Raw genomic sequence first — 19,205 nt, forward strand, 5'->3', positions numbered from 1 at the left:
TAATTCTATGATATATTATAGCTAGTTTGTCACCTTTTGCTATGTGAGAAAATGATGAGGAACTGTCATGAAAGCCTAGTGTGAAACCATTTAATACGAAGATGTGCATTGTAGATGATATCAGGGATTTTGATGATCTTAGTTGTTTAAGCAGAAAAGAATTGGAAAGTGTAGGTCTATCAGGAGAATATTTTTAGGGGTAAGAATAATTTTCTTTTCACAGTGGAAAAGGCTTTTAACTTTTTTTTTTTGAAGTCAAAAAAGGCAGAATGTGTTCATTTGTTGTACTGCAAAATAGGTTTGGGTCATATAAGCATTTTGATGAGGTACTTGGAAGATAAGACATTATGACACTGGGAATTTGGTAACGTTTCTGGAAACGTGACCTTAAAGAGGTTTAATCAGTTATTTGTAACATCCATTTTCCCTAATGATATTGGAAATATAGGTGATATGAATTATCAGATCAATGGATTAAGTATTTCAAATATATGAAATTATATGTGGTGGTAGATATATCTAAATTAACAGATAAATTACTGAGATTATAAAGACACATGTTGGTATATTTCAGAAGCATTTATATAGAACTCTTTTCAGAATGGTGCTTTCAATAATTCCTAATTATCTGGTGCTGCTAAGCAAGGAAGTATATGAAAGGGATAAAAAATACTTGCAAGATATAAAAATGCTTGTATTTTAGTGGTGAAAGGAGTAGCAGAGTTGCCTCTTAGTTTCTGCCTTAGTCTGAATCCTTTCCTAATCACTCAAGTGGGGCTGGTCAGTGTCAAATGTAGCAGAAAGAACTTGTGTTCCCAGGTCAGAAGGTTGGGACTGAGGGCCATAAAGTCAAAGGGGAAAACTGAGTCACTGCACAGTGGTCATGCCAAAGAGATCACTCTCATCAAGGGAGATGTCATCTTAGAAATATGCCAGCCACTTGGGTTGATTCCCCATCTGGCTCAAATGCTACGCTGGAGGTTGGGTCAGTTCCACAGCTGCAGGTCTGAAGAATGAAGCAGGCCAGGTCCCTTCTGTTGCAGCTGATGTCATACCGGCTCTAGTGAGCCATAAAGACATCAAAGACAAAGCAAGTCAACATCATCTTGGAAAAAACTCATAGCCAAATTCTGAAGTGAGTCTAAACTGTGGTAACTCTTGCTGACTTCTGTCTACTAGAGATCCATTCCCCTGCAGCAGTTCAATCAAAGGAGAGGACAACCCCTACTGCGAAGGTGAAATAACTTCCAGATCCTCTCAGCCCCCAGATACAGCCCTGTCTTCATGTTTTCCCAGAATAAAACATATACAGTTATCTCAAAAGTGCTGTTTCTAGTAGATGAAAAGTGAGACCTGATTTGTAAGAGGGTAGCATAAGAGGAATAGCAACAGATGGTGTGTGGGCTGGCAGGGCAGTTATCTGTGAGAGTAGGAACTGGAAATGCAAAACTGAAATATCAGTGCTGCTGCTTCTTATGAAGTGTCCGCATGTCCTACTCCTTCAGCTGGAGCCACAGAGTACACTGTCCTTCAGAAACCCCAACCATAGAGCCTTTCACCACAGGTCCCCATCTTTCCTGCCCGCTTATCATTCTTACTGCTTACTCATTGCTCTCCTTTCCTTCCTTCTAAAGGCTGATCTGCAAACTTGAAAAACTGGGCACTATCTTCAATACTCTTTTTGTGTTCCTCTTCAATCACACAGGGATTCCCCACCTGCTGTTTTAAGTAGGTGTGTTTGTACATTAATGACTCCTGTGTTGCTGTTGGCACTTAATGCAATGGCTGTTAAGACGGGAACTTGTTCTCAGGACACAGCAGAGCAGTCTTTACTAAAAGCAGAATCTGTAATGTTATAAAACTGGGAGATGGTGCTCTGAAATTCTTTTTTTTTTTTTTTTAGAAAGCCTTTATGGAGTGGGGAGGTTTTTATGTAAGAATACTGAAAACATAAAACTGTATCTTGGCATACTTGGTGCATCTCTGAGTCCAAGAATACAGTTCACACACTGTCTTTGGGGTTTGAGTTCCAGTGCTCCAAGTTGCTATAATACAATGATTTTTTTGTGAGATTAACATTTTCTGAGAAATATAAAGAGTGCCTTCATTCCCCGCCCACAGAGTGGAAGGATGGATTCACTGCAGACCTGTGCTTTGAGGTTGTGTATTAAGAATCTGAAAGAAATCTGCTCTTCAAAGCAGCTTTTTTTCCCCCTTGTGAACTAAATTTACTCTCATGCTCTTAATTCCTCCTTCCCCCACAATCCTTCTTAATATGTCCTGAGTTCAAACAGTTTCACGATACTATGGAAGTAGCAGCCTTGGTTTTTTTGTGAGCAAGAGTGGGACTGGTTTTGGCTGTAGCCAAACTACAATTATTGTTTCTTTACTAAGCTCGCTGTCATACTGCCTGTTACTATCGTTAGGTGATACTTGGTTGTACAGTGTACTGATGCAGTCCTTTTCTTTCCCATTTTACTACTTTCTATAAATCCCTAGGCTCAGGGGTCACCTGGGGAGATTAAGAACAAAAAGCCACAACCCAAGACCTGTTTGTGAACCATTAATTAGCATAGATTTCTGCCTATTTCCCAGTGGGTAGTGCCTGATGAGGGTTTTTGTGGGCTGTTAAGTAAGCTCTCCCTTAATAGCTGCAGACCTCGAGCTGCATTACTGCATCAAATGCCTCTGCTTGCTGTATAGCTGAATAAACACCACTGCTTGAGAAAGCCTGTCTGGGGCATTGGCAAACTGGTACCAACACACTGAATTATCAGGTGCAGCAGAGCTCTGCTCTGCCTTGCCCTAGTGCTGGCTGCTGCCTTCTCTAGCATGTCCGAGGAAATAAGAGGGGAAAGAGCAGATGTGACAAGAGCTGCTGAAGGCCAAATTTGTTGTGTGCTGGAAGAGGTTTGCGGGGCATTCTGCTGTGGTTTGTGATATCTTGCTAGGTTTTGATTTTAGTGGGCAAGTCAGAAGATCAGCTGTTGGATGTAGGAATAGATGGTCGTAGTAGGAATACTTTAGTGAGAGAGGAGGGGCCTGTCTGAAAAGGAGATAATAGAGCAGAATGAGCTGAGCATAAATTCAGAAGACCTGTGTATTAATTGCAATTAGTAAACTCATAATGCAGGCTTTAAATTGCTTTTGCTTTTTTAGAGGGAAAGGTTTGATCTAGTTTGGTATAATTTTGAGGTACATAACACCTTTTAGGAGACTCTGTGTGGTTGGCATTGGAGACAGTCCTGCTTGGTTTTTTTAAGTCAATTTTGATCCTTTCAGAGATTGAAATAGGAGTGGAATTACAGCACTTTGACAGCCAAAGGTTTTTCATGAGATGTCAGTTACCCTCATGGAGTATAGCTGGCTCTGGCAGAAAGAGCTTTTCAGAATAGCATCAGTTACTGCAATAAAGTAAATTACTTGTCCTGTCTTTTAGACAAGGTGAAAACCACCAATGTGAGCTGTAGCTGTGGCAGCAGCTCACATCACTATCTCCCAAGCCAGGCTGAGATTGTGAGATGACCTTGTCTCAGTTCAGAAGTGCTTGTGAGATCCTTCCAAAACCCAACCAGTACTCTCTCTCTGAAGTGAAAATGTGATGTTTTCAAGGACATTGAGAGCAAAAATATTCTAGGGTGAGAGTTTGGGGAAAATAGATGAATGTAAATAAAATGGCAGCATTGATGGATCTAATTTTGATGGTAGTTAATAATAAAAAACTTTGGCTTTCTTGTGGCAGCATTTGGGATGAACTGTGATTTTATTCCTTTGCTTGAACTTGAGGTTTTGATGGAGATATAAATTGTCAGAATCAGGAATGTAATCATGGAGAAATCATGCTGTCTGACTTGGGACTGCTAGAGGCTTTTGTACCTCACATTTTATTGCTTTTCAGTTTCTTCCCTCTTTTTTTTTTTCCCTACACCCTGCATCCCCCTCCTGCCATTATCCTTCCTCTTCCCACTGCCCACAAGGTTCTGCCAATTCCACAAGCAGCCTTTCTTTAACCCTCTCCACCCCCATTTCTTAGGATTAAGGGCTGGTTGACCTCTCTAGGAACCACTGCAGTTAAAACCAGAAAGCCAGATCCCAGTTTTGTTCTTTTTCAGCCATGAATGTAGAGCCCTGGCATCAATACAATAATGAAACCCTTGTGTGGTTTCATTCCCTGTCCCATAGGAGCCTTGTCCATGGGATTTTGTTTGTTGTTACTGTTAGTACATCATGGGGGATACACAGCCACAAGCTGGAAGCAAACAAACAACAGTGAAAAGCAACCACAAACAAATAGCATTTGTCAGATCCTGGTTGTCAAAGGGTTTTCATTCAAAATCTTAAAGTGGCAGTGACCATGTCGCATTGCTCCAAAGTATGAAAACCACCAATAATGGGCAAATGCAAACATTTTGCCTATTAAGATGACTACAGCTTCTACTCTTAGTGTCTGTAGAGGTTAACTGTCTTCATTGCTGTCTGTAGAATTTAACTCTGTAACAGGCAGGTGGGAAATTTCCATCCTGGTATGTGGCAGCAAGCAGTGGCAGAGAGGCAACAACTGTATGACTTAGCAATTAACACACACAGGTGCACCCCACTTCCCAGCAGGTGAAACACATCCTCACCTCCACCTTCAGCTACGCAGGCATTGAACAAAGAGGCTGCTTAGAGGTGGCCAAGTAATTCTTAGGACACATAAACAGGTGCAGACCTCTGGCCTGCCAGAGCCCAGCCTGATTGCAAGGAGGCAGCCCTAGCCCTGCTGCAGCCTCCTTGCTGTCCTCTTCCCCGACCCAGAGAAAGGATGTCCCCCAGAGCAGGGCCACAGAAGCAAAGGGACACTATCTGTTCCCTGCTTGCTCTCCTTGTTTCTGCACTGTAGGGCTCCTGGGCCACACACAGCTTGCAAACACCTAGAAGACACCATCTGTGCTGGGGCTACAGTGCTCTGTGCAGCAGAGATGCTTGGTGGGTAGGGAGCCCTCCCCCAGGGCAGTGTGAGATCCTGAGAAGCCATTGCCATCGTGGGGCCTTCTGGAACCCCGAAGTTTGCTGTGGGCAGAAGCCCAAAGCACACACAAGGAGATTTTGGGATGTGGTCATTAGGGAAAGCTAGGCACGCTGGGCAAGCTAAGTCTAAACTTGGGCAAAGGAAGGTCTCTGCCAGCTGAAACTGGGCTTCTCCTTTTGCAAAGCCACGAGGAGACATTTTCCTGAGGTCTGTCCTGTTATGGTATCACTGGGTTGAGGGAAATTTTGTTAGGATCTCCAGCATGATGGCCCATCTCTCCAGGCAAACATCTCGTGGGTTACTTGTGCAGCTTATGTAAATATTTTGGACAGGTTTTTTTCTTCGATGTGTGAATACAGATCTTGTTAGAATTAATGAGAATCAAATCTCCCTGCTGGGGTGAGGGTTTTGACATGTAGATGGGCCATAGGGCATTTGATTTAACATCATAGTTTAAAGTACTGGAAATTTGTTCAGGGGATCGAGGTTAGTAAGATGTAATTTGGGAAGTTACAACTATGTTCTTGATTACAAAGAATGATAAATATTTAATAACAATTTTCTAAAAGCATCTGAAAAACATGAAAATGCCATCAACTTTCCAAGAAGCTGCTGTAATGGGTTTTCTTGACAAATGGAGAGCGTTCAGATCCTCCTGGAGGGTATGGTCATGTAGATCTGGGATGAGGGAGTTTACAGCAAAGCAGTTGACCAAAGTGCTGCTGTTCATAGTGTTAGAAGAAAGCCAGGGGTCCTTTGAAGAATCACAGGGGTCCTTTGAACCCCTGTGATTTAGGGTAGTCCTGAGTATGAATCAGGACTAGGCAAGTCCATCATTAGACCATACACAAACTCCATTGAGGTGAACGTTTGGCAGGATTTTGTGTTCCCTAATGCAGAGAACATCAGCTCTGTATGATCAAGCTCCAAACTGAACAAAAAATTTCAAATGGAAAGTGATTGCACCACTTCCCCTGCTAATCTGTGAATCCAGAGATTCACAGCATTTGGCTTGACTATTCATGATCTATTTACTTTTTAAAATTCAGACATAGGCATGTGTGTGATGATTTATTCCTCCTTGTAATTGGATGCAGTGATTAAATGAGCTTGCGTATTATACCTCATTGTCCTTCTGGGACGTGGGCTACTGTGTGCTTAGCACAGCAGCTCCTAATGGAATTGATTCCAGCTTTTATAAATTTACTGTAATCAGTGATGTGTTTCTAAAAACTGATTTGGAAAATTGCTTTTAAATATACGTTTTTATATATGAAGCATTCATCTAGCTGTAGGGTGGTATGTAATCCTCAGAGTCTTCCTTTAAGATGCTTTGTTACCTTCTCTGACAGGCACTCTTTAAGAAATATGAATATATGCTCACTATTTTGTAACCTGAAAGCTATAGGAAGTGTTACACCTAGCAGAAGTGTTAACTGGGCTGCAGCCAAGGACAAGTGATTGCAGTCTGAGACTGTCATCACATAATTTATGATTTTCCATGGGCTAACCAGTGGTGATATAGAAAGGATACTGCTTCTTAGCAAGGAAAAAAAACCCCCTTTTTTAATAATTGCATTTAACAACTAATTGAATAAGCAAAGAGTTTAATTAAAAAAAACTCAACCAAACAAACCCCAAATACCCTTTTGCAGAAAAAAATGCAGAAAGGTAATGAATTGTCATTTTATATATAGAGAGAGTAATTCAGAAACCACAGTGTGTGTGACTGGTGTTGTGCAAACACAGAGACAGTGATCTGCTCTGGGAAGTTATAGTCCACTAAGAGAAAACTCAGCAACCTGGTGCAGCATAGGGATGGGAACAGCACTGATAGGAAACCTTGTTAGAGAAACAGGGTATGGACACAATTTGCAGAATTTTAAATAAGGAAGATATCTCAGTGATGCTAGTAGTCCCAGTGTTTGAGATTATATCTTTTAATAAAATAAAATAAAAAACATTCCTGCCAGATACAGCTTAAGGCACTATCACTGCATCTCCTTTGGCTGAGTTCTTTTATGTCTACAGCCATAGCTGTGCTTAATGGCAGCCTTTACTTCAGGTGCACCTGTCAAAGAGACACTATTGTCTCTCTGAAATAAAGGCTGCCAGCTGTGTCTGGAGAAAGTGTCAAATACACTGTTCCTGTGAGCAATGAGAGTAAATTTACTCATTGCTTACAGGAACATAGTGTCTTTGACAATTTGCTGCTCTGTCTCAAATTTGGTTGAAATTTGTCAACAGATTCAAAGTTTACAGAGTTAAGGGAGAGCAAGATTGACAGACAGTTGGGCAGACAATTCAGTTGCAAAAGTCACTTTCCTTTGGGGAACAAGAAAGAAAAAGAAATGCTGAGGGAAAGTAGAAAGTGTGCTGTTAGCCTATTTAATTTGAAGAGGATTTGAAAAATTGATAGGGAAAGGCAATTTGTAGACGGATCACCATCTGACTCACATTTGATGGTGTTGGCCAAATGCACTGGTATTGTCTGCATGGGACTGTGGAAAGGTGAGCAGAAAAGGAGTGAGGGCACTGTATTTGTGTACTCAGCCTTGGCAGGTACCTCCCACCTCTCCTGAGCCCATATCTGCCTCCTTTTCTTTGCACACTGAAAAAATAAAGTGCATTTTATGAAAACTGTGTTGGCACTTAGGGTCTAAAAGAGCTATAGAAATGAAAGATGGCAGTGAGCACTAGTCACAGCCAGATGCTGTTACATGTAGTGGTGAAACATGGTTGTGGAGCAGATAATTCAAGAGGCACCGTTTAACACATTGTCTTGTGCGTTATTACAGTTTGTGATTTTTACCTTTATCCTTAGTATTGCATCAGACTCATATACGCTTGTACAGAAAGGTAAGGTTTACCTGTCAGCCAAGGAGATTCCTCTGTGCCCCAAGGAAATCCAGGAGACAGCTGGCTGTCTTGATGAAGAGCTAAAAACTGAACAAACAATTTCCATGAGATACAGATGCATCTCTTGCATTAAATGATTTCCAGTGTGTGCATGAAAAGTACAGTATTTCATAAGACTTATAAAAGAAAGATACAAAGGAAGAAAGGCATAATTTTGGACTGGTATAGTCCTGCAATCTAAGAGTTGTATTTTGGATCTTTTTTTTTTTTTTGGTGACTAAATCAATAAGGAATACTAAAAATCCAAAATAATGAGAAAAGTGAATATACACCTTTAGCAAATTACCCCAAAAGGCTTTCATCCAAAATTGCTTAATATCTCCACTTTATTTAACTGAAATAAGTAAGGCCATCAACTACAATCCCTGAGTAGTTACGGTACAGCTGAATCCAGGATCTAATGCTGAGGTCCCTAGTGAGTAAAAATAGTTTGAAAATTATCAAAATAAAGGTGTTCATTCTTAAAAGTCTAGCATTGAGCTACTGTGTATTGCAAGCAGCCAAAATGCATACACAGTTCTGCTGCCATGGGGAAATATACCCAAGAAGGTGTTTTACTCCCAAGCAGCTGAACTCTGGATAATATCTGTTCCTCATGTCTTACTCCTGAATGATCTTTAAACAGGGCAAGCAAGAAGCTTTGTTATTTCTTTCATTCAGCTGTCAGCACAGTGTTGTACTGACAAACACAATAGTTTGAAGTTATTAGATGTTCTTAATACAGACTATGTGCAAGACATTTTTTATTACTGTCTTACATTAAGATGTAATAATAAGGAAAAAAGCTATCTTTAATTACATGTTAACCTGTCACTAGAATGATTTGAGTGTCTCAGTATAGCAAGTACAATTTCAGGTTTATAATTTAAGGACGTATATCATGTAAATAAGTCTACAATTAGTGTAACAATGTATTTTAACACCACTATCATGAAACTTATCAGGTTTTTTTTTTTTGGAACCCGTTCACCGCAGGAGGAAGCAAAATGTAGCTGCCTTATGAGTGCTCTGATGCTCTTTGTTCTGGTTTTAAGCTGTGAAGCCATGCTTCACTGCCCTGGGTAGGGGGGAGGAAGGCAGGTGTGGAAATGTAAGATGCACGTATGGCCCTGTTTGGTTTTTGGATGTTGTGTCTCTTGTACCATCCCTCTCCCAGCACAAGGAGGTCTCTGCTGTGTGTTATAGCTGTTTAGATAATGCATAAGTTATTTCAGAGGTATCTGAGAAGTGTGTGCCCATCAGCCTGAAGTATTGTACACCGTGGGCAAAATGCTGGAAGTGGCATCCTTCAGTGCAGCAGGGACACTGCAGTATGCTAATGTCTGTCTGGGTCTCCTGTGGGTTTGCAAGATGTATTCCCTCCTTCCCCATGCCCCCTGCCCAGCAGGGCCTGTAACACATGGCAGCCATGCAGCTTCTTTGCTGGGCCTTTTGCCTCCATGTGTCAGAAGATACTGGCAGGTGACTCTCTGCTTAGGAGGTTACATGACAGTGAGCCACAGCTGTGTATATGGAAGACCCTAACCTAGTGTGTGTGACCCCATACACCAAAAATATCCCACCACTTGACCTTTCATGTGCTGAATGAAGTGCACGGTCTGTTCATTAGTCTAGTGCGTGCTATTCCCATCTTCTACAGACATTTGGACCAAATCCAACAGTTCTTGCTCAGATGAAAATGCCATCATTCCCTTTATAGGCAGTTCTGCCAAATCTACAGAAGCCAGGAGTGTTTTGTCAGTGGAGGTTTTGTTGTGCTAGGCTTCCCTGAAGAGATGCTGTGATGTTTACTGCACATGTTCTAGTGCCACATGTTGGAGAGCTTGCACTGCTTAGCATATTTATGATAATTTGGCTCCCAGGGGCAAGCAAGATTCTCCTTATATCTGTTTCCCCAGGCTGAAGCACAAAGAAATTTCCCCTTGTTGCTTTGTAGGGGGAAAATAATAGATTAAACCTTCTTGCTAAACACTTTTAAAAAACATACAACACAGATCCGTACATTTCTATTCCCTTAAGGGACCAGTCCCTCTGGTCAGTATGGAAAGCAGTTAGGAGCAGGAGATGGGGATAACACTGCACACTGAAGTCTGGGCATTATACCTGACCTGCAGAGCTCTAGATGGTGCACTGCCATATATAGTTTGATCTGTCCTTTATCCATGTCATGTACCAGCATGGAATGTATTCTGGTCACTATACTGACTACAGCATAGTCATAATCTGCTGGACTGGATATTGTCCAAATACACTGGATTTTGATGCCTGTAAGTAGGTACTGAAATTAAAAATGTTTAGTCATATATATATATATATATATATATGTTATTTTTATGTTGCTAACAGAAACTTTGGGTTCATGTTCTTAGAAATGTCTCTGAAAGGTAGGCTGTTTTAAAGCATTTCACTTTGATAATCCTGAAATTAAGAACTCACAATCTTTGAAGATGTGTTGATTTTTTATATTTATATATAATATTAGATTTGAAGATTACTGTTTCCTAGGAGTAGATTTTCCAGTTCAGCAATGAGAAGGACATGCTGAATTTGAAACTTGGCTATTCTTAAATGCCATATAAGTGTTGGACAGCAAAGACAAAAAGAGTAGAGATTAAATGCACCTGCCTTAGTGTTAACTTTCTGAAAGTTGAATGTCTAATTTTTTAAAGTTCCCTTTTGACTCAAATGTTTGCAGAGCTGATGCACCTGGCAAAAGACTTGAGCAGCCACGGGCACCTTAGAGTACCCACTTGGTAGGACCAGGCTTGCAGTGGCAGAGGGGACAGATGATACAGCCCCTTTCTGTGCGCTGCTGTCTGTTGCTGGCTGTGTGCTGTGCTGCCACCAGGTAACAAAAGAAGGCACAGAGGCAGTGACAGCTCTCGGTGGCACCTGGAACTTGTGCCATTGGGCTAGAGAGACTGCATCTCTTTGGGTGCTTGGGGAGGAGCATGATGGCAGAGATGCAAAGATGTTCAGGTGCAAGACAGAAGCAGAAAAGTAGAAGCTTGTCTTGCACTTGTTCTTGCAACTTTCACTGAGCCACAATAGTGCCTGGGGTGCCAGGCAGTGTGCAGGCTGGAGTTGCAAACCCATGAGGGCAGATCACAGCGTGCTGTGCTAAGGCAGCTGGACTCCAGGCTGAAGGATGAAAGGGAACCATTAAATCTTTTATCCTCTGTCCTGCTGCTACAGGCAATCCTGGTCTGGCTGTATTATTTTAAGCAATCAATGGAAAGAGAGGATGGGTTTTTTTCCGAAAGTACTTTGGGAAGTGCCTGATGCAAACAAGGAGTGGCTGCCTTCTGCAGCAAGACTTGTGTGAGGACTTCACATTTCACATGTGCATTAAAATACCTCCATTTACTGTCAAGTTTTACTGCACGGAAAGCTTGAGTGTTTTAGTTACAGCAGTCAAAGGCACTTTTTTAACAAAAATTGTCAATATCTTAGGGTGACTGCTATAGGCAGCGTTTTCTAATGCTTCGAAATGTGTAAGGCGTAGAGGATTTGTTCAATAATTTCAAGTAACCCCAGCCATTATAGCTGCACATTAATCACCAGGTCTCCCTCCTACCTGGAGGAAAAAGGGAGCTTCAGATTTCTATGTGGAAGAATTAGTGTCTCATTAAAGCTGGACAAGTTTGACATTTGCTCTCTGCCTGTGGCTTCAGGGCTTTCTGTCCTTCAAACAAAATAAGAAACTGCTCCAATACATGTGATAGCAGCAACTGGAATGCAACTTTAGGAGGATCTTTGACCTTACCAGACAGACTGTGTTTGATTCATTTTGCAGATGTTAAAATACTGCCAGAAGTTTCTGGGAGATGACCTTAGAAATCATTCCTAGTTCTGACTTCTGTCCTCTAATAAAAAATGTGGTTGTACAAGTTAAATATCTTACCCTTATGTATTTTCATTTTCTAACCTAATGCCAGAAATAAATGGCTTGCTCTTTAGTCCTTTTTGAATTGATTTTTCGGTGCTTTGGTGGTTAGGTGACATAACTACTATAATTGTTTTAATACATTAGCAGCAAATTATATATTGATGTTCTTTTTTTTCATTGACCTTTCTTTCTCAACATCATTTTCATTTTTTACTTCATGCTGTGTCCATGGTGGCATAGCACTATTAGAGGATTTGATTTTGAATTAAGGGCTAATTCTGCAAGGTCCTGAGCACCATTGCTATCTGCTAAATGCAAGGGAGATCTGGGACTGCTCAGCACCCTCTCAGACATGAGCAATATCTTGCTAGATCAGATAGTAATGATAGCAATTTGCATTTACTGTTTGTACTCTGAGATATCTCGACATTTTTAGTAAATTGCTGTGAAATTACAGATTATTGAGAAACTCCTATCTTTGAAAAGAGTTGCCATCAAATCGTTTTTCCGTTTCTGCAGAATAAGCAATTTTCTGATTACAATTAGAACTCACAGGACCTGTGTTTGCATTGCTGAAAGGTTTCAGAGCATTGCATAGTATTATGTGAACCAAACCACACAAAGAATCTGCATGTAGCATTGTCTGCCTTGAGGTGTGGTTATAATTTTTCTCGTTTTGCAGAAAGGAGTAAGAGGTGTGACAAGAATTTATTGAGCCTACAAGCCTTCAGCACAGAGAGGCTGAAAAACTTGAAAATGCTTTGCTGTAGCCATCATTTTGTTTAATTTGAACTCAGTGACTGAATATTTTAAATAGCAAAAGTGTTTATTCCCTATAGAATAGTAAGCAATCAACATCCATTTTACTCATGCACAGGGAGCTCATCTGTCTGTTTGCCCAGCTGTAACCCCATCTCATAGGGCTGCTTTTCTTGATGATTGTGAGACATGCAAGTTTTAACTATTTCTGATCAGTATGGTGTTGCTAACCCCATCAGTGAATATTTTCTGTAAAAAAAAATGTTTTCCAATATGTGCAATGAGGTCAGAGGTGCATTAGTATTATTGATCCCAGCTTTTCAGTCATAGATAGGAAGATAAAAATTCCAAAGGATTCAGCTGGTTTAGCTGTTCGGGTTTTTTTCCCCAAATATACTCTGAAGGATGAGCCTCACAAAATAGATAGCAGTGGCTGGTCCTGCAAGGTAGGGATGATGCAGAGAGCAAATTTTGGGGTTGTTGGTGATTATTAAATTTGTAACTCTGGGTAATACTGGTAAGTGTATTAGCATAAGGGGATGTCAGGACCTGACCATATGGTCATCTCATCATCTTTGCCATAATCACAAATGGGAAATGGCATAGCTGAAGGGTTTTAGAATTTATTTTATATTGTTTAAAATACAGTTATTTCCCTCTTCATCTTTGTCAAAAATATGCTCCCCAAACACCAAAGAGACATCATTGTCGCACAAAACAAAACTCAGAGTTTGAAAAATGCCTGTGTAGCCCCCATTCATATTTCATGCTGCTGGAGTTTCTACATGCTGACCATCAGTACATTATACTCAGGTTCTAACATGCTGCAGGATGAAGAAGATCTTATGATCTCGTCCTGTTTATTATATTTCTGAAAGGTAAATTGAGCAGGAAGGGCACTTAGTGATTTCCTTGGCTTGGAAAGCAGAGACTTTAGAGTGTCATATTTTTAATTCAGTGCATGAGTTTTCATCCTTTTACTCAGTTTAATTCTCTCATACACATAGTGAAAATCACAACTGCTCTGTAGCATGACTAAGGGTTGCCACTACAATGCCGAGAATAGTTTTAACCTATGAGTTAACTGAATTCCAGTGGCTTGTTCATTCAAGCAATTTTTTATCCTTTTTTTTGTTGTTGTTTTGTTTTCCCTTCAATCTCCATACATGTTTGGCCTCTACCAGCAAATCCTTGGAGAAGGCTGAATCACTACTTTGCATAAAATGGAAAAAGACTTGCATTCCAGTGCTTTATCTATATTTTCTTATAATCCGATTTAGTGTGGAATACAAGCCTGAAAAACCCTTAAATCTTTCTGTAATTCTTGCACAGCCATTCACAATGGATTTGTACTGTGCCAAGTCGAAGAGATTTGGGTTCAGAATGGTGATAAGTTTAAAAAAAAAAAGGAACGAACCCAAGATTACTTGTTTTTCTTTGCAGTTTAGCAGATTTCGCTATCAGTACCCTCTTCCCAACTAACAGTACATGAGAGACAGTCTGCAGATAAAGGAATATAGAGTCTATATGCATGGAGTATATATGCTTATACTCCTCTGTATAGAGGAAGTTACCTTTTATAAACCACACAGTTGTAAGAAAAAAACTCAATATGTTGCATATTTTAAATCCTTTCTGTTGCCTTGTTTTGCATAGCTTCTTTTTTTTTTTTTTAACAATTAAATAAGCATGTACCAGACAGAACATGGAAACAGAAATGCTATAGAGTGGAAAGAACAGTGTCTGAAAAGTTGCTCTGTAAATGAAAAAGAGAATAGTTCTTGTCATTTTAGCAGTCACAGGTTGTCACTGAGAGTGGGGAGACTAGTTTGTCTTATCTTTCAGCAGGTTTGGTTTTCTGTTTAGTTTTTTGCTTGTTTGTTTGTTGGATTTTTGTTGTTAGCCACTGAGAAGCAGCATACCAAAAACTATTCAGGATGTAATAGTGTGATCAGAAAACCAGGACAAACTGGAATTTGTCTTCAAGTTATCTCTTCTTGTGGGTATAAAGGGATTAATGACTCAGGCATTAGGAATAATTATATCTGGCATAGCTGGACAGTGAGTCTAATATTAGGAATAGAGCAATAGGTGTATTCTGAATATAGTCTAAGCTGTTGGATGTGTTTGTAATGTAAATGTATATGCAATATTGATTTAGCTGTGATGGTCTAAAGATGCTGGTTGATGCACATGCATGCTAGTAAATAATATCCAGACATACAAATTGCTGACTGAGTAGTTAAAGAGATGTATCTATCTGTAACACTGGAATATTTCCCTACTTTTCCTTCTTTACTCATTCTATGTGATAGCTCTTTAAACGTTTTCTTTTTAAAGCTGTCCTCAAATGTATTTAATCAAAAGAATTTAACTTTCAGTCCATTTGACAAAGGCATTTCCTTTAAATTAAGTCTCTTTTCGTGTTTACATGACAAGTTATTCATGTGAGGCTGCTCCACTGATGCCTTTTACCACTGTGGTAGTTTAAGAAAATGCTCAATTTTGAGAAGAGGTTACAGGTGTTGGACATGGCAATGTCCAACCATGAAGTGTACCACCTGTCCTGATTTGTTAAATGTGTGCCATGGACAATTTCTCTTTCCATATCTGTATTAATTTCTGTCCTATGCCTTAGTAATTGATACCTTGCCTAGAGAAGAGGGTGAAGAAAGGAGAAAAGAAACTACTGGAGAATAATATTTGGTGTGTAAACCCATGTAGGAAACCCTTTCTTTCCTCCTGGCATTTACAATTGCACCATCACCTTGAGTTAGTATTTGAAGAGTTGTTTTCTTGGAGAGAAAGGGTATGATCTGGTTAGAGGGGTAAGCGGACACATGAAAAGCAGCAGGGAATCCTCTTGATTTTTTTTTTTTTAAGTAGGTGGGAACATGTGATGTGTTGTTCATCCAAATATATTACCATTTACTGTCTCTGGGACCCTAGATCCTCCTTTCCCCCAAATACACCATTGTTGCTATTGGCTATCATCACCCTATACATGCAACACAGTTCTTCTCACATAGATGTATTGCTGAGTCCTTTAGTTACCAGCTGAAAGCAAACGTTCCCTGGATATTTCACAGATGTGAGAACATCCCATATCTATATACTGTGCTTTTCATCCCTCAGCCACCCTGAATGTGTCTTGCAGAAGAACTTGTACATCACAGAAAAGTGGGATGAGCAGTACTAACTGCTCCTGGTAAAGCTGGTGTCCATGATGCTTTATTTCACTTGGGGAAAGGAGGGGACACACAGCCTGGGAGAAACTGTCTCAGCAGAAGCTGATGTATATTGATTATTTAATAACAAACAAGCACAGTGCCTGCTTTTTTATTATTTTTATGCCTATGGAACTCACACTCAATTGGTGTGGTGAGATTACTGCCTAAGGCTGCCCCCAAAGAACTGCAAGAGCAGGAGCCCATTGGACACATGCTGGTCTGTTGCATGTCTTAATGAAGCTTTAGAATGCTTGAAATTGGTTTTGAAATGAAATATTCCATGGCTGCAAGTTAACTGCATACTTTGTAATATTTGCTTAGCCAAATAAAGGAAAATTGTGAGGAACAAGGAAAAGTTAGATTGATGGCTAGAAGAAAAAGATTATATAAAAAAAATCATAAAGAAGAGAAATTAAAAAAAAATACCATGGCATCACAGACTTTTGCACAAGGACTTTCCTTCCAATAGGAGCTTTTCTTTTCCAGCAATTACTGTTCATTTTATTCTGCCTGTTTGCTACAAATCCCAGAAAAACTTTTTCTATGGGAATAATAGAGAAAATGGTCACAAATTTAGGCAGAAACTGGAACACAGTGTAAAATTTAAAAGCAGGGGTATGCGTTTCAGTGCCATTCTGAGTGGGGTTATGGTGGACTGTAAATTATTAATGATTTGACTGGAATTGCCTTTTTTTAACTCTTAAATCAACTGTGACTAAACAGGAAAAAGCACAGAAAGCCTTCTGTGTGTAATTGTCAGCTCAGCTTGTACATTTAGAGCCCTTCCTCATTCAAATTTACTGCTCTTAGTGGCCATTAGTAACAGAATGAATAATATGCTGTGAATAAATCCTCTCATGGTTACCCTTTCTCTCAGTAGATTAAGAGCAGAAATTATAATTTGTGGACATGTATTAGTGTCCAAAAGCATCTGACAAGTGTGCAGTTGTTTGTTTTGAACAAATTATTTTTGAAAGATTAGTACACCCTTAAGTTTTGTGTTCCTGCTATGGCATGAAAAACCATTCTGGCATGATTTTAAATTACAGGGTATTTAGGAAGAAAATACAGAAGATAGTTACAGTGAACAGTAGGACTTTAGGGAAATACCTACAAGCTAGTGCAGGCATTTAAAAATACGAATATTATTGTAAAGTCTTTAGGTGACGTCTGGTAATAGATATTTAATCTAGCAAAAGCACTTTCATTGCTTACTTGTTAAAGTAATTTAACGGATGAGTGATGCTATTAATGGACCACATGTATAATCCAGACTTTTTTTGTTCAGAACATTCCTTTAGGGTTTAAATTTCTAAACAAGTTCAGAAGCAATTTGAAGAAATTTATCCTATATACAACTCATGGGAAACATAATTTATGACCTTTTCTTCTTAGCATTTCTGCTGCATTTAGAGGATAAGAGAAACCACTATGTATACATGTGTGCAATTTCCAGTCAGCTGAGTGATATACCTTTTTTTGTTAGAAACTGTGACTGGAGGGATGTATGATTGAGCATGAGAGAGAGAGATGAACAGAGGGCTTAAAAACAATTGTAAGTTATCTGAACAAACATAAAATGTTAGGTTTCCCTTCACTATTTTTTGAGAGAATTGCATTAATAATGTCTGTAGCATAGTTCTTGCAAGAAGTTGTAGCAAAAAAGCAAAAAACCTCATATCATAGCAAAACCATCCTTTCTTTCCATCCTGACACTTTGGGATGCTGGAAGAATTGAAGAATTGAAGATAGACATCTGGAAAACAGATAATAGTGTAATAAAAATAAACCTATACCTTGTTTTTTTAACACCTGTTAGTATGATCAAGTCGTGCTATTTTGAACACTTGCAGAAATTCATTGATAAGCATTGCAGTTTTGTTCAGCTAGGACTTAATTTCTTTTCTGAACACATGGGTATGTATTGCTGAAACTCAGATATCACCTACATAGAGTAGCAAGTTAGGGAAATAATCTGTTGTAAATGTCTCTGTGAGGATCACTGCTCAGTCACATGGTTCAAGAAAGAAGTAAAATGTAGTTGTTGACTCCAAGCTCAGCTGTTTCCAAATAAATGTTTGTGAAACCTCCAACTTTAATAGTTGCATTGTATCATCCAAAAGACGTGTGACAGAATGAATAGATGACCTTTCGGATAGAGAACAAGCTGTTCACCATGTCTTTTCATTTACTGAGACAAAATACCCTTTTTATGCAGAGATAATACTTTCCATCATTTTTAACAATGTTGATGAAATATAAAGAATTTAATTGTTTTGTTTCTGAGTGCAAGGGGGATTTGCTATGCATCTTTAGATCAGGACTCTTTCTAGACCAGCTGTGTTAAATGCATTGATCTAGATAGATCTATTTTATTTTTTTAAAAAGACAATGGAGGTATTTTGAATCCCATGCTCACAGGGTTATCTGTCATTAGCTATCCATCCATGTGATATCCACATGATATCTGTTCTTTGAATGATTTATGGATGAATTCTTATTGCCATCGTGCACCGCAGCTGTAGGATCAATAATTTGCTGACAAGGAGATCCAAGGCAGCTGTAATGGAAATTGGTGTAAAGTATTGTGAAATTGCATCCTTAGCATGAAAAGCTGCTGGGATGCCCTCGATTGCACACTCCTACACAAGCACTAACTTGGACTGGAACACATTGTAAACAAATAGTAAGTAAATCAGGATGCAGAAATCAGGGCTCAGCCTCGTCTATCTCATGTGAGGTGTGGTTTGGCCCTTAGTCTTTGTAGTTGTAAATCCACCAGTTAAATCACAACTGAGTATAATTGGTGCTAGCTGGTACCAACTAGTTATACCGGTAAAGTGTTTTTGCTCTGCAACATAACCAGAATCACTTCTGTTATTGTTTAGCCTCTGTCCATGTTCCTATTCTTGTAGGGAAAAGCAAACCTGTTCTCTCGTATAAAGGAACACAGTGTGTTTGCTGAAATTAAAAGAAATACACCAAACAGGAACCCCTCAAAACTTGGAAATCTTACCATTTGGGGAAGAAAAAATAAAACCAAAAAACCAAACAGAAACATTTTAAGTTTGTGGTTAAAAAGACCAATATGTTTGCAGAAAAGAAAGGATTTTGTTGTGTGAACCAGATAGATTCACTCCTAGACCATGCATCATATCTGAGTAGTTTACTAAAATTGGAAGCAAATTTGTTTCAGAATTGTATAATAATTTCAGTTGGAAGGGATCTGTGAAAGCGTTGGGTCCAACTTGTGCTGGAAATAGGTCCAGTAAGACCAGGATGCTTGGAGATTTGCACAAGCAAGCCCTGAATATACTGATGTTGGAGATAGTGCAGTTAACCTGTTGACCCTCCTCACAGAAGGAAAAGAGGAAATCCCGTGATCTAGACAAATTTT

At 39.4% G+C, this 19,205-nt stretch overlaps 1 protein-coding gene across 1 annotated transcript in view; it reads left to right on the top strand.

The window, feature by feature from the left end:
- Positions 1 to 19,205, top strand: part of RAPGEF5 (Rap guanine nucleotide exchange factor 5) — a 160,428-nt gene that overhangs the window by 103,495 nt on the left and 37,728 nt on the right. The gene's annotated exons all lie outside the window — the stretch shown is intronic.

Source organism: Pseudopipra pipra, chromosome 1 (assembly GCF_036250125.1).
Source record: "Pseudopipra pipra isolate bDixPip1 chromosome 1, bDixPip1.hap1, whole genome shotgun sequence".
Lineage (NCBI taxonomy): Eukaryota > Metazoa > Chordata > Aves > Passeriformes > Pipridae > Pseudopipra > Pseudopipra pipra.